Genomic DNA, 13,596 nt, shown 5'->3' with positions numbered 1-13,596 from the left:
ATAATACATGTTCTAGAAATATCTATTGAACTACATAAGGCATACAGATTCCACAGGAATCTACTAATATTTCTAAGATCCTATTTTAATTTCTGCTTAATATAAGATGATTTGGGGGATCCTCATGTGTTTTTATATAGTTCACAAACGCGAACTTGCTTAAAACTCAGCCATTTATGTTTTTGTAATTTTTCACAAACTATTGATTGCACTGTTATTAATACTTCTTTTTTGTGATCTGCTTGATTTGGGCTTTTCCCTCCAGTAATTCTATGTTTATAACATGCTTAACCAAAAATACTCAACATCAGCAGGGGGCGCTGACATGGTATCAGTTTTACAAAATAATCAGTATCTGTGCAGCTTATTCCCAACAGAGTTATTAGAAATGATGTTCTGTTTATGTGACTAATCACTAGCTCCAAAGCCTACTTCTGCAAAACAGTTGTGGATTACTTTTGGGATTGCTATGTCCTGCATGACAGTGAGATTTCTTTCACAGAAACAGTATGCTATTTCTTTATATTACAAAAGAAGCACTCCTTCTCATTTCCTGGAGACATAATGTACCAAGCACTTCCAGCATGCAACCTTTAGGTGATTGATTATTGTCTCAGTCTAATGGCTACAAATACAGAATGGTGCATTTATGCCCCCCCAAAAAAAAAGAAAGAAAGAAAAGAAAAAGTATATGCACATTTTAGATTTTAAGTCCCCAGAGAGTGTGGGAAGCATTTCTCTCTTTTTTTTCAATTTTTTAATTTAATTATTTTTCAAGTACAGTTTTCTGTCTATTACTCCCATCCCATCCCACCCCTGTGCTCCCCCCCTCCCATTTCCACCCTTCTCAGTTGTTGTCCATGTATCCTTTATATATATTCCTCTAAATCCCTCCCCTATTTCCCCTGAAATTCCCTCCCCTCTCCCCCCTGGAAGCATTTCTCAATCAGTTTCTGCAGGTCATTTTTTTCTCTGATTTTAGTATTTATCCACGTACACACCCTCACCCACCAATCCTGCCAGAAACCAATAGATTTTTTTTAACCTTATAAATACAGGAAAGGTGTATATATAAAAAATACTCAAAATTCCTTAAGTAGTTCTGATTTTTTTGTATTACTGTCAGTATTGCAACAGAGTGAGACTGAGAGTCTGCGTTTTCTCCAGAGCAGCATTTCTGTATGAGAGCTAATGACTAGTTTGGTTGTACATTAAAGAGGATGCTCATCCCATCGGCATTCAGTGTGCTCTGGTTGACGTATTTGTCCACAGTCCTGCTTTTCCACAGATCTTCAGCAGACGTAGGAGCGACAGACGCTGCATCACTTCGGTGTAGTGCGATGGCGTTGAGAGCGAAGGTTATTACCCTTCTCTGTAGTGTAGTTTCATTAGTTTTTCCCTTAAAACAACAAAATTTAGAAACGTGATTTGCTCTGAGATGGTCTATACTGGATAAATCAGTTTAGTTTTTTACATTTTAGTTAAGTATGCATTGCTCCTTTCACCCTTTTACCAGTTTTACCTCCCTGGGCTTTTTATCTTGTGTTTACCTTGTTCCAATTTTTAAGAAATGTACAGATAATTAGTAAGGGAACTTCAAATTTTTTGGCCATTTCATTTTTTGATTTTTCTTTCTTACTCACTAACAAATGACTTTTTACCTTTTGAGAAATTACTAACTCTGTGTTTTTCTTATTTATGCCAGAGCTTTTATTCAGTGCGTTTTGTAACAGGGCAGAAAACAATAAAGCAGCATTCTAATCATGTCACAATTAAGAAGTGTGGGTTTTTTAAGGCACTGTTGTAGACTGAATTATGTCATTAACCCCACCCCACCCCTGCCCCAGTACCACCAAATCGTATGTTGAAACCCCAACCCCCAACATAAGTGTGTTTAGAGATAGGGCTTTTAAGGAGGTAATTTAGGTTAAATGAGGTCATAAGGGTATGGACCTACTTCAATGGGACTGGGTTCCTTATCTCTCTATAAGGTAATTACCCTTGGATTTGGTCACTCTTTTTTGTAGAACCCTATAATAGAGATAGGATTATTCAGCCAGTTTGCACTAAAAGGAACAAAGGAAAGAGTTTCTGATTTATGGACACCTATAAAAAAACAGCTGTCTGAATGCTGGCTGTGAATATGCCTTTCAAGAAAAGGGAAGAATGACCCTGAGGTAATTCAGAGATCAGCAGGATGGCCACTGCCTCTGTGGGCTCAGAGCACATAGGCCCAGAGGGCAAGGCTGTACCCTCCTGAGTTCGAGAGTATAGGGCTACCTCCTCAGTTTTAGGGGCTAGGCTGTCCAGCTCCCATGGATGAGAGTCCTTGGCTATCCATGCTAGTGGACAGAAGGCAAATCCATCACCTCTGGGTCCCAGATGGCAAAGAGAATTGTTATTGAGCCTTGGGATCTAATAGAATTTGCCTTGGTAGGTTTTGGACTTGCCTGGGACCTATCACCCTCCCCTCCCCTCCCCTCCNCCCTCCCCTCCCCTTCCCTTCCTTCCCCTTTGTCTGTCCTGTGCCTTTCCCACCATTTCATTTGGAAGGACATAAGTTTACTAGCTTCACAGGTTCACAGATACAGTGGGGTCTCACCAATACTTGATTTAGTTGATTCAGAAATGGGTTCAAACTTGGTGACTGTTAGGATAGGGTGAATGTATTTTGCACACATGAAAAGGACGTGCTTTTGTGGCCCAGAGGGAGCGTGTTATAGACTGAATCTGTGAGAGGTGTCCCCCCTCCCCAGAGTCTGTGTTGAAGCCCTAATCCCCAATATGATAATAGAGATAGGTCCTTAATAAAGGTGATTAATGGGTGGGGTGCTAATCAAATATGACCATTTTCGTTATAGGAAGAGCAAGAGACCAGAAGTGTACATGCACAGCGGAAAGGCCATGTGAAGACCAGAGAGAAGGCAGCTTTTCTACAAACTAGGAAGAGAGCCCTCACTAGAACCCAGCATTTTTGGCACTCTGATCTCATTGCCAGCCTCTCATTTCTGCTGTTTAAGCCACCCAGTCTGGTATTCTGCTATGGCGGCCCAAGTAAACTAATACAAGGATCATACTGACAAGGTAGAAATTTTTCTTATGCTTAGAAAACCAATGTTGTCAAATTTCAAAGGAAAATTTATTTTTAATTCTCCGAATAGCCAAGATAAAAGCAAACTTGCCCTTTAGGTTAATAAATATTAATAACTTTGAGCATATAATGTTAGTGTTAGATATCAAAATAATTATTTTTAATCAACAGAATTCATTGGAGTTTTAGCTTTTAAAAAATGATCAGAAAGCTCCCATATACTCCCTCTCCCCTTAACACAGTGTCTCCTGTTACTAACATCCTGTGTTCGTGTTGAGCGCCTGCCACAACTGATGAATTAGTGCAGGGGGAGGAAAAAGTAGGTTTACAGTTGTTCATATGGAAAATAGTATAATCATTAATAAATAATATAAAATAAGTCCTGTGTTTCATATACTCGCAACTGTAAACCTACTTTTGGCTCACCCTGTATTGATTATCATTTTAAACTGAGTTCCTTAGTTTAGGACTTTAAATCTGCTTTTGGTCTACTCTGTATTGATCTATTATTTTAAACTAAAGTCCTTAGTTTATGGTTCACTCTTTGTGATGTGTAGTTCTATAAGTTTTAGCAAATATATGTCATTAATTCGCTGTTAGAAGAAGACAAACAATGATTTTACTGCCCTAAAATCCTCCTACGTTCAACATATGCATCCCCTTTCTCTACCCAAATAATTAGATGTTCATATATAAAGATGATGAAATTGCTAGAAAACAGTAATTTAAAATTGTTTTTCTTTACTATTCTGATAGAAAAATTAGAATATTTAATATTTAGAGTTCTGTGTATGAAATACAAAAATACAAATCTGCTGTTGTGAGCATTTCTCAGCATTTTAATATCGTACCTTATAACCCAAAATTTGAATTTTTGCAGCTTGAGCTCTGAAGCTGCTTGCAGAGCATAACTATGGCCTTTTTGGCTCTGGAACTGGCAGCAGCCTCCCCTGTGCTGATTGTACTGTTTGATAAATTGTGCCCTTGCATAATTGTTAAATAATACTCCCTGTACTGTGACTGTGTGATCAAAGACAGCCTTTTTGTTCTACAGGCTTGGGCCGAAACTAGGACTTGCTGAGATAAGCATGGAACTTCATTCATTCGTTGTGTAGCTATTGTTCTCACCTGGTAACACATTGGTCTCACTTCACAGCACCACTTGTTTATTCACTGGGTCAGCCAATTACTGAAAGTCCAGTTGCCCCACCAATTAGAAAATAAATGGTGTAAGTTTCTGGTCTTTTTGCTCCTAGTGATCAATCTGTTTGATCAGCTCCTTTGCAATTTTGCCTTTATAAACCCTAACCTATCCCATCCAATTTGGAAGTATTCTCAGTTCAAAGTGGGAATACCAAGGACTACATTTCCCAGTTTGCACATTGTTACCTGAATACATTCTCCTTAAAATTCTTTGGAAAGGTATCTCCAGATTTTTGTTTACAGTCTGCATGTGAGAGGTTTACTTTATGTTAGATTTTTCTATCTTGACCCACTCCAAATATTCAAGATTTGAAATTCCAGAAGTCTTCATTAACATTTAACCATTTATTTGGTGGTGAAAGTGATTTTGTCACTTTTGTAGTGAGAGAGCAGCAGGGACACATTCCTACATCTCCATTCTCCAATTTTCCTTGATAATAGGTAATCCCCTTATAGGCAGAGGTAGGAAAACACGCCTCTGCCCCCTTGTCCCGTTGGAATTCCATGACTGCCACCTGTCATGACAAACTGACCTTACATCCAGGACCAGATGATGAAAATTGTCACTGTAGACATTATTTCATATGGAGACTTCTTTCTCCACTGTTCTCAGAGACAAGATTGTAGTTATATTGGTGAAGGGAGTGGGGCACAGAAACACACAAAAAGACCAAAGTCACCCTGCAGGCTTTTAAAGTAATTTTTATATCAAAATAAGACACATACAGCCCTGGCTGGTGGGGCTCATTGGATTGAGCACCAAACAGCAAAGCAAAGGGTCGCTGGTTTGCTTCCCAGTCAGAACAAATGCCTGGGTTTCAGGCCAGGTCCCCAGTGTGGCGTGCAGGAGGGGCAACCACACATTGATGTTTCTCTCCCTCTCTTTCTCTCTACAAATAAATGAAATCTTTTTAAAAAATATGTAACTTAAAAAATATGTAACTTAAAAATAGAGAAAACAGATCCCAGTGTACAGCTTGATGAATTCTCACAAAGTTTGCATTCCTATATAATGAGTACTCAGACTGAGGGACTAAGAGTACATTAGAAATTAGTACTGTATATTACTAGTATCACAGAAACTTACCAAGCACCTCATTAGCTTCTTTCCTTAATTTAAAATCGTATCCTAGCAAATTTCTTTGAGCAACATAGTATCTCCTTCAAATAGGGAAACAGTCCTGGCTGGTGTAGCTCAGTGGATTGAGTGAGGGCCTGTGAACCAAATGGTCACCTGTTCAACTTCCAGTTGGGGCACATGTCTGGGTTGTGGGTTGGATCCCCAATGCAGGGTGTGCAAGAGGCAACCACACACTGATGTTTCTCTCCCTCTCTTTCTCCTTCCCTTCTCCTCTGTCTGGAAATAAATAAATAAAATCATATTTAAAAAAAACAAGGGTAACAATTTGAGAAAATATTTTCCATAATTTTATCCTTACCATGTAAACTACTGAGAAATGTACATATCGAGGATAGGGTATCTTTGCTTATTTGTAATGCTTTCAGTACAGAAATAAGTCCAAAAGTTGAATTTAAACATCTGAAAACAAATATAGATACCAATATATGAAAGTTGTATACACAAAGTAAGTGAAAGTGATGTGGCTGAGATGAAAATCAATAGAGTAAGCCATGTGGTAAGGGAATAAATATCATACACATACATCACAGAGGTATATGTGTTTATCTGTGTCTGTAGGATTATATAAGTTTTGTTTATCCATACATGTTTTTTTTCCAAGTATCAGGAAACAGATTTGCTAACATTGTGATTTATATACTTCTAAGAAGATAGAAACACCTGCAACTCAAAAAAGAAAATTGGTGTCATGTCTTATAACAAGCACTTGATTTCTTTTTCACTTATTAACTCTTTTCAGTCCTTATACCTGTTCTTTACTTCTACTGTGTTAGACAGTAGTTGTGGTGCACAGTTGAATAATACAGAAGATAGTGAGTGTCACTGTCCTCTTTTTTTTTTTCCTGATTTCCATGGTATGCTTTTAACATTTGGCCATCCAGAATTACAATTGCTGAAGTTTTTAGTAGCTCCCTCTTGATCAGGTTAAGGAGATTTCCTTCTAGGATGTGATGTATTTTTGTTTTAAATTCATGAATGAGTGGTGAGGTTTATCAATTTTGTTTTGCATCTTTGAAGATGGTCATGTGTTTTTTCTTTTAATCTTTTACTTTGCTGAATATATTGAATAGGTTTAGGTTATTTTCCCCATTTTGAACCACCCTTGAATTCCTGGAAATGATTTTATTTGGTCAGAATATATTATTCTTTTAATTCACTGATAGGTTCTGTTGGCTAATATTTCCTTTAGAATTTTAGCATCTATGTTCATGAATATATTGGTATATAATTTTTGTACTCTCCTTGCCTAGTTATGTATCTCCTTGTCTAATTGATAAATCAAGGTTATATCTGTGGAGCTAGTCTTTCTGCTATATTTTCTGGATGACAGCTGTATAAGTTACAAAGACCATTCATTTCTTAAAGGATTGGTAAAATTCCCCAATTATATAATTTTTGCCTGAGCCCCTTTCTATTTCTTATGGGTATTGAACACATATTTCAATTCTTTTCGATTTTTAAACTTGTTTTGGCTTATTCTTGTTTTCTAATTTTAGCCTAATTTTAATGATCTATCATTTCCTTCACTGTATCTCATGTATATCCATGAATAACAAAGAAGGAGGTAAGCAAATTTGGAGGCCCAGGGGTGTAGAATTAGATCTGTGACAAATGCTGATATTTTACCAGAAAATCAAATGCTGATATTTTACCATGGTACATAGCAAAAAGTAGATGAATAAAAGTTCTTTATGGAGGTTGTAATTCAACCAAATTTGTTATAAATATATTTCTCCATGTGGACTCATCTCCTCTTAAATATTTTAAAGAATATTTGTTAGAAAATAAGGTTTTCATAGTACTTTTCGGACAGCTGCTCTGCATAAAGTGGCAGTTCTCAGAATGGGGGTTGTGTCCCCGGAGGTCTCTAGGACCTCCAGAGGGTCAGCTCAGACTTTTTTCTTGGTAATACTGAGATGTTATTTGCCTTTTTTCTGTGGTGTTTGCTTCTTTTTAATGTGTTAACATTTTCATTAATAATGCAAGTGCAACAGTGAGTACAACTGCTGGTCCCTTAGCGGGGGTCAAGGCAGTGGTGACAAAGTGCACTCACTAGTAGCCATTTGAGTCTTCTCTGCTGTACACAGGCAGTTAAAAAAAACTATTGAAGCACTAACTATTACTGATTTTATTACATCTTTACTCTTAAATAAATATCTTTTTAACATTCTGTGTGAAAAAAATAGGAGGAAGCATAAAGCATTTTCTGCAGTGCACTCGGGGCAGACAGTAGCCTTGAGGCCAAGCCCTTGTTTGGTTGTTTCAGTTGTGAAGTGAACTGTCTACCTTCCACAGCACACCATTTGTGCTTGAGTCATTGACAAACTATGGTTCTTCAGATGTGGCTTTTTGCCAGTGTTTGTTATAAGTGATAAAATTTGAGCTTGAAACAAAAATTAGCACTTTAGAAAATATGTATCTACCACTATAAACTTGATTATTGCCCAATAATTAGAGAAAGTTTTACTGAGGTTGGGGGCAATATTAACAAATGTGGCTTTTTTGATAATCTGTAATGAAATGTGAAGTGTATCAATACTTGGGAGATATGCATAACTCAGTAAAACATTAGTTTCTTGAAAGGCCAGTGCATTGAGGAAATATCAGAAAATGACAGGAATATTAGGATAGGTAGTGAAGTTAGCAAGAGGAAATCTATGAGCAGGCAATATGGAGTACATCATGCAGACATTAGCAGCTAGTGTGGTCTGAGAGACCAAGCATGGGACTGGAGATGAGTAACAAAGGCTGTGACTTAAGTGGGAAGAACTGGGGTCCAAGGGGAGCACTCCGTCTTAGAAAAATGCAAGTATCTGGTCTGGTTAGAACTGGAGTAAGAGAGGAGGAATAGGATTTGGGAGAAAAGTGAAGAACTATTATACCTGAATTTCATAGGCTTTTTTAGTCTTTAAGTTCCACTTCAGTCATACAAATTGTAATAGCAGTTCTGTAATTGCTGCCCCCGAGTCCTCAGAGTGTTAGGGCCAGGTGGTGTATGCTGCCCAAAATTGTTTACAAAACAATTCAAAAAACATCCAAAAACAGACTTTTCAGTTGTATACTTATACAATTCTCTCTCTTCCTAAAATCTATGCCAGTGTTTTGGATGCTGAGTTGGGGATGGACTTGAGTTACCATCCAACAACCATGCTGTATTCCACTCAAAGGCTACCATTTTATAGTAGGGATCTTCACCATGTTTGGTGTCTTCTTTTAATAGGTTCCTGAACAGAAGCCAACTCAGCTCTCCTGTAAATGTATCACTGTATCTCCTGTAAATGTATCACTGTAAATGTATCACCTTTATGTCTCTAACCTCTAGTTCTCCTTTCAAGCTCAGTTATATAAAAGCAAAGCTTATTTCTTCACTTGAATGCCTCAGGTCCTTTTCAAAAGGACTTCTATTTGGTTTGTCCCACTAGTTGACCAGACTTAGTTAACACTCAGTATTGGAAAAAGACTGCAGGCCGAGCTCTCTGCCAGATCTTGTTCATTTGATTACAACAAACATTTGTTGAGTATCTTTTTTTGGAGCCAGATACCATATTAGATTCTAAGAATACAGATTTGAATAGAATATGGTGCTTTGGGAGCTCACAATTAAATCAGTAGACATCAATACACACAGATAAGTGTAATACAGCAGCCTGACCAGTACTACTGCACAGGTGTGTTTGAAGTACTGTGGGTCACAGAATGGGGAGGAATTGCTCTTCCCGGGAAGCATCTGTAAAAGAAACTTGAGCTCATACTTAGAGGATGGAAAAAAATTCTTAACATAAAGTCAGAGAAAGGATAATGATAATACAGGAAAAGAGAGCAGCAAATTTGAAAAAGGAAAAGCAGAAAAAGGTATTTTTAGGGAACTGGGCATGGATCTGCATAGTGTTGGTGTGGTATGTTTTCGGAGTGGGCACCAAGACTTGAACCAGTTTGGAATCAGGTTTTAAAGGGCAATTATTTTGAAAAGAGGAAAGACTAATCTTTTTATTCTTTTTGTAGAAAATACTGCAAAGTTGCCATAGCAAGAGGCAAACAAAATTATGCAGCCAGAAATATAGGGAAAGGGTATAGAGGATTATACAAGTGGTCAGTACAGTCAATTGGTAAAAATAATATGATTCTAAGGTTTTGAGTTTTTAGTGTGTGTGACAAAAGTTTTTCTTTAACTTTTACTTTGATTGGTTGTACATTCAAGTATAAATTATGGATTCTTAGAAACACCCAGTATACCCTTTATACCATCAACTTTATTCAGATTTCACCAGTTAGTGCATTCATTTGTGTGTGTATTTAGTTCTGTGTAATTTTATCACATGTATAGTTCCACACGAGCATCACCACAATCAGATAGAGAATGGTTTCATCACAAAAGTCCCTTGTGCTACTTAAAGGACATTTTTTTGACATAGTAAGGAGCTCAGACTAGATTCGGTAGATTGGTGTCTCTCAGAGTATAGTCTTCGGATCACCTGTAACAGAATCACCTGGTGTGCTTGTTAGTATGCAGATTCCTACCCTAGAAACTTTGAATTAGAATCGCTGTGAATGTGGCCCTGTGACCTACATTTCAATAAACTCTCCGGTGCTTCTTACACTGTACCTATCAAGAGATGAATTTGAGCCGACATCTGAATAATGAGAAGGAAACCAACCACACAAAGACCTGGAGCAAGGAAGCCTAGAGAGGTGTTGTCCAAAAGGAATAGAGTAGAAGTCATACATGTGATTTTAGAAATTGTAGTAGCCACAGTCAAAAAGTTAAAAGAATGTGAAATTAGTTTTTACAATATATTTTACTTACTACTGTTTATTAAAAATATTTCAGTGTGAAATTAATATGTGTTCAATAACATGTCTGACAAGTGGCTGTCGTGTAGGGTAGCACAAATCTAGAGAAAGTGAAGAGGCATTACAAAGGCCCTGAAAAGGAGTTTCAAATAGAGATGAACATTTAACATCTGCAAGCGAAGATCCTGGTTTAGAACTTCAGAATAAGATCAAAACTAGATTTATAGATTTAAAAAGTCCTTTATATAAAATAGCTGTCACACCAATTGATCTCTAGTTTCATAGCATTGCAATCAGAGAAGATCCTTGATATGATTTCAGTTTCCTTAAATTTATTGAGACTTGTTTTGTGTCGTAACTTGTGGTCTATCCTAGGAAACGTTCCATATGCACTTGAAAAGTATGTATATTCTGCTGTGATGGGGTGAAATGCTCTGAAAATGTCAATTAAATCCATTTGATCTAGTGTGTCGGTTAAGGCTGCTGTCTCCTTGATGATTTTCTGTCTGGAAGATCTATCTATTGAACTCAATGGGGTGTTAACATCCCTGACTATGACTCTGTTTCTATTGATCTCTCCCTTTATGTCCATCGAGATTTGTTTCACATAATTAGGTGCTCCTGTGTTGGATACATAAACGTTTACAGTGTTATGTCCTCTTGTTGGATTGTTCCCTTTGCCATTATGTAGTGTGCTACTTTGTCTCTTACTGTAGCCTTGGTTTTAAAGTCTGTTTTGTTGGATATAAGTAGTGCTACCCCAGTTTTTTTTTTCTTTCCATTTCCATGAACTATCTTTTTCTATCCCTTTACTTTTAGTCCTATGTATGTTTTGATCTAAGATGATCTTGTTTTGTCCATTCAGCTAGCCTGCATTTTTTGGTTAGAGCATTAAACCACTTACATTTAAGGCGATTATTGATAGATACATATTTATTGCCATTTTCTTTTTAACTACATCCTCTCCCCCCGGCCCCCGCCACTTTTCTTCTTAAAGAAGCCCATTAACATTTGTTGCAGTAGTGGTTTGGTGTTAAAACTCCTATAGCTTTTTCTTGTCTGGGAAGCACCTTATTTCTCCTTCAATTTTAAGTAATAGTCTTGCTGGATAAAATAACCTTGGTTGTAGGTCCTTGCTTTTCATCACCTTGAATATTTCATGCCAGTCCATTCTGGCTTAAAAAATTTCTGTTGAGAAATCAGATGACACTAATTAGAGCTCCCTTGTAGTTAACTAACTGCTTTTCTCTTGCGACTTTTCAGATTCTCACCTTGTCTGTAAGTTTTGCCATTTTAATTATGATGTGTCTCAGAGTAGGCCTCTTTGGGTCCAAATTTTTTGGAACTCTGTGGTTCCTGGACTTATGTGTGTTTTTCTTTCACCAGATCAGGGAAGTCTTCAGTCATTATTTCTTCAGATAGGTTCTCCATCCCTTGCGCACTCTCTTCTCCTTCTGGTATTCACATGAAATAGTGAATGTCACCAAAGCCATCTTTTACCAGCACTGGGCACACAGGAGGGTCAGTTAAAGTCTTAAAGCTCCCAGAGATTCGCATTTGCTGTCAGGCTTAATCACTGATGTAGCCTCCAGCTGTATTCAGCAATAGGGCTTAAGCTCCACAGGGTAGGGCAAGAGGGATTCCTGTGGATAGGACTGTTGCTTTCCCTCAGGGTGATGGCACTTGGGGGGGAGTGCTCTGCACAAAAAAGACAGCTTCTATGGTACGGGGAATGACTGAGCACAGGGATCCTGGCAGCTGTTCCTTCAGCTCTCTCCCCAGAGCCACCAGCACCAGACTCCTCATGCATCTCTAGTCCACTTTGTCCCCTCCTGTCAGATCCCAGGGTAAGTGGCAACAAATGAAATTTTACACATCAGCACTTTAAGAGGATCTCTGCATCTCCAGCATCTCTTACTGGAGAGCCCCGCTTGGATTTTAGACCATACACTTTTCAGGGGGAATCCCCCAGGCCATTTGAACATCCCTCCAGAACATCAGCAGTAGCTGCTGCCTGTGGGGTCCAGCCAGCCCTCTCGTGCCTCTTCTGCACTCCCTATCAGTCTCATTGTGGTGAAGTGGTTTCTTCTGTGTGTCCTTTATTGTAAGGCTTCTATCCAGCTAGTGTTCAGTTGGTTCTTCAAGATGGTATTTCTTTTTTTTTTTTTAAGTTTTTTTTTTTAAGATTTTATTTATTTATTTATTTTTAGAGGGGAAGGAGAGAGGGAGAGAAACATCAGTGTATGGTTGCCTTTTGTGCATCCCCTGCTGGTAGTTAGCCTGCAAGGAACCAGCCTGCACCCAGGCATGTGCCCTGACTGGGAATCGAACCGCGATCGTCTGGTTCGCAGGCCCGCGCTCAATCCACTGAGCTACGCCAGCCAGGGCCTAAGATGGTATTTCTTTAATTTAGTTGTAATTCCAGTTTGGTCCTGGGTGGAAGTGTAGCTTCCACCTACTCCTCCACCATCTTGGATCTCCTGTGTATCTGAAGAATCGCAAAACACTAATTAGAAAGAACATAAACATCCATATTTTCATTGCAAAATTATTTACAGTTTCCGAGATAAGGAATCAGCCCAAGTATCCATTAGTAGGTGAGTGGACAAAACAACTATGGGACACAGTGGAATGTAAAAAAATAAGAAAAATTTTATCCTTTGCTACAGCATTGGATGGACCTGGAGAAGATTATACTAAGTGAAATGAATCAGTCAGAGGAAGACAATTATATAATTTCACTCATATGCAGGATCTAATGAACAAACTGAACTAACAAGCAAAATCTCAGTGAGCAGGATGACAGTTAATGGGGGTGGTGAGGTGGGAGTAGGGAACATTACCAAATACATACTTCAGTGTTTTTTTAAGTAAAATAAAATAGTTGTCACACCAAGTATAATTTTCAGTGATTTGTAGTGAAGACCTATTAGAATCATCTACAAGACCTTTTCTAACTACATGCTTGCACGCCAAGGGGGCCTGGAAAAGTCTTGGGATGGCTAGAAATGCAGGCATGTGTGTGGATATCAGGGAAGGGGAGGTTATAAGCAGATAATGGAGTCTCTCCATCAAGGGTTCTAATAGACCCCTCCCTGTAGTACCTGCTCCTGGAGAAGAACCACTGGTGGGTAAAAGGATGTAAGGATAGAAGATGCTAAGGAAATACAGAGGCGAAAGGAGTGCTAACAAAGTTACATGAAGGAGGCACTCTAATACTGATCCAGAGGAGGTCAGCACATTTTGCAAATGAAGGTATTATTGATAATCACTGAGGACAAAGTTTCAGTAGTTGGACAGCTGGGCTCAGGTGGGTTCAGAAGGTGTTGGCGGAGACAGCCGCTGCCTAGGTACCTGAGTGCCAGAGTTA

The 13,596-nt window shown here is 38.3% G+C and overlaps 1 protein-coding gene across 2 annotated transcripts in view; it reads left to right on the top strand.

The window, feature by feature from the left end:
- RNF180 (ring finger protein 180) overlaps nucleotides 1-13,596 on the top strand; it is a 157,247-nt gene that overhangs the window by 15,306 nt on the left and 128,345 nt on the right. For both annotated transcript variants that reach the window (XM_037062875.1, XM_037062874.1), the window contains exon 2: nucleotides 2,862-3,084. The gene's annotated coding sequence lies outside the window, so the exon portion shown is untranslated. The remainder of the gene's footprint in view (nucleotides 1-2,861; nucleotides 3,085-13,596) is intronic.

The sequence above is a fragment of the Sturnira hondurensis genome, unplaced genomic scaffold, assembly GCF_014824575.4.
Source record: "Sturnira hondurensis isolate 20B ecotype Veracruz unplaced genomic scaffold, ASM1482457v3 Scaffold0014384, whole genome shotgun sequence".
Classification (NCBI taxonomy): Eukaryota; Metazoa; Chordata; class Mammalia; order Chiroptera; family Phyllostomidae; genus Sturnira; species Sturnira hondurensis.
Note: the sequence above shows the minus strand (reverse complement) of the source record. Positions and strands in the feature narration are given on the sequence as shown.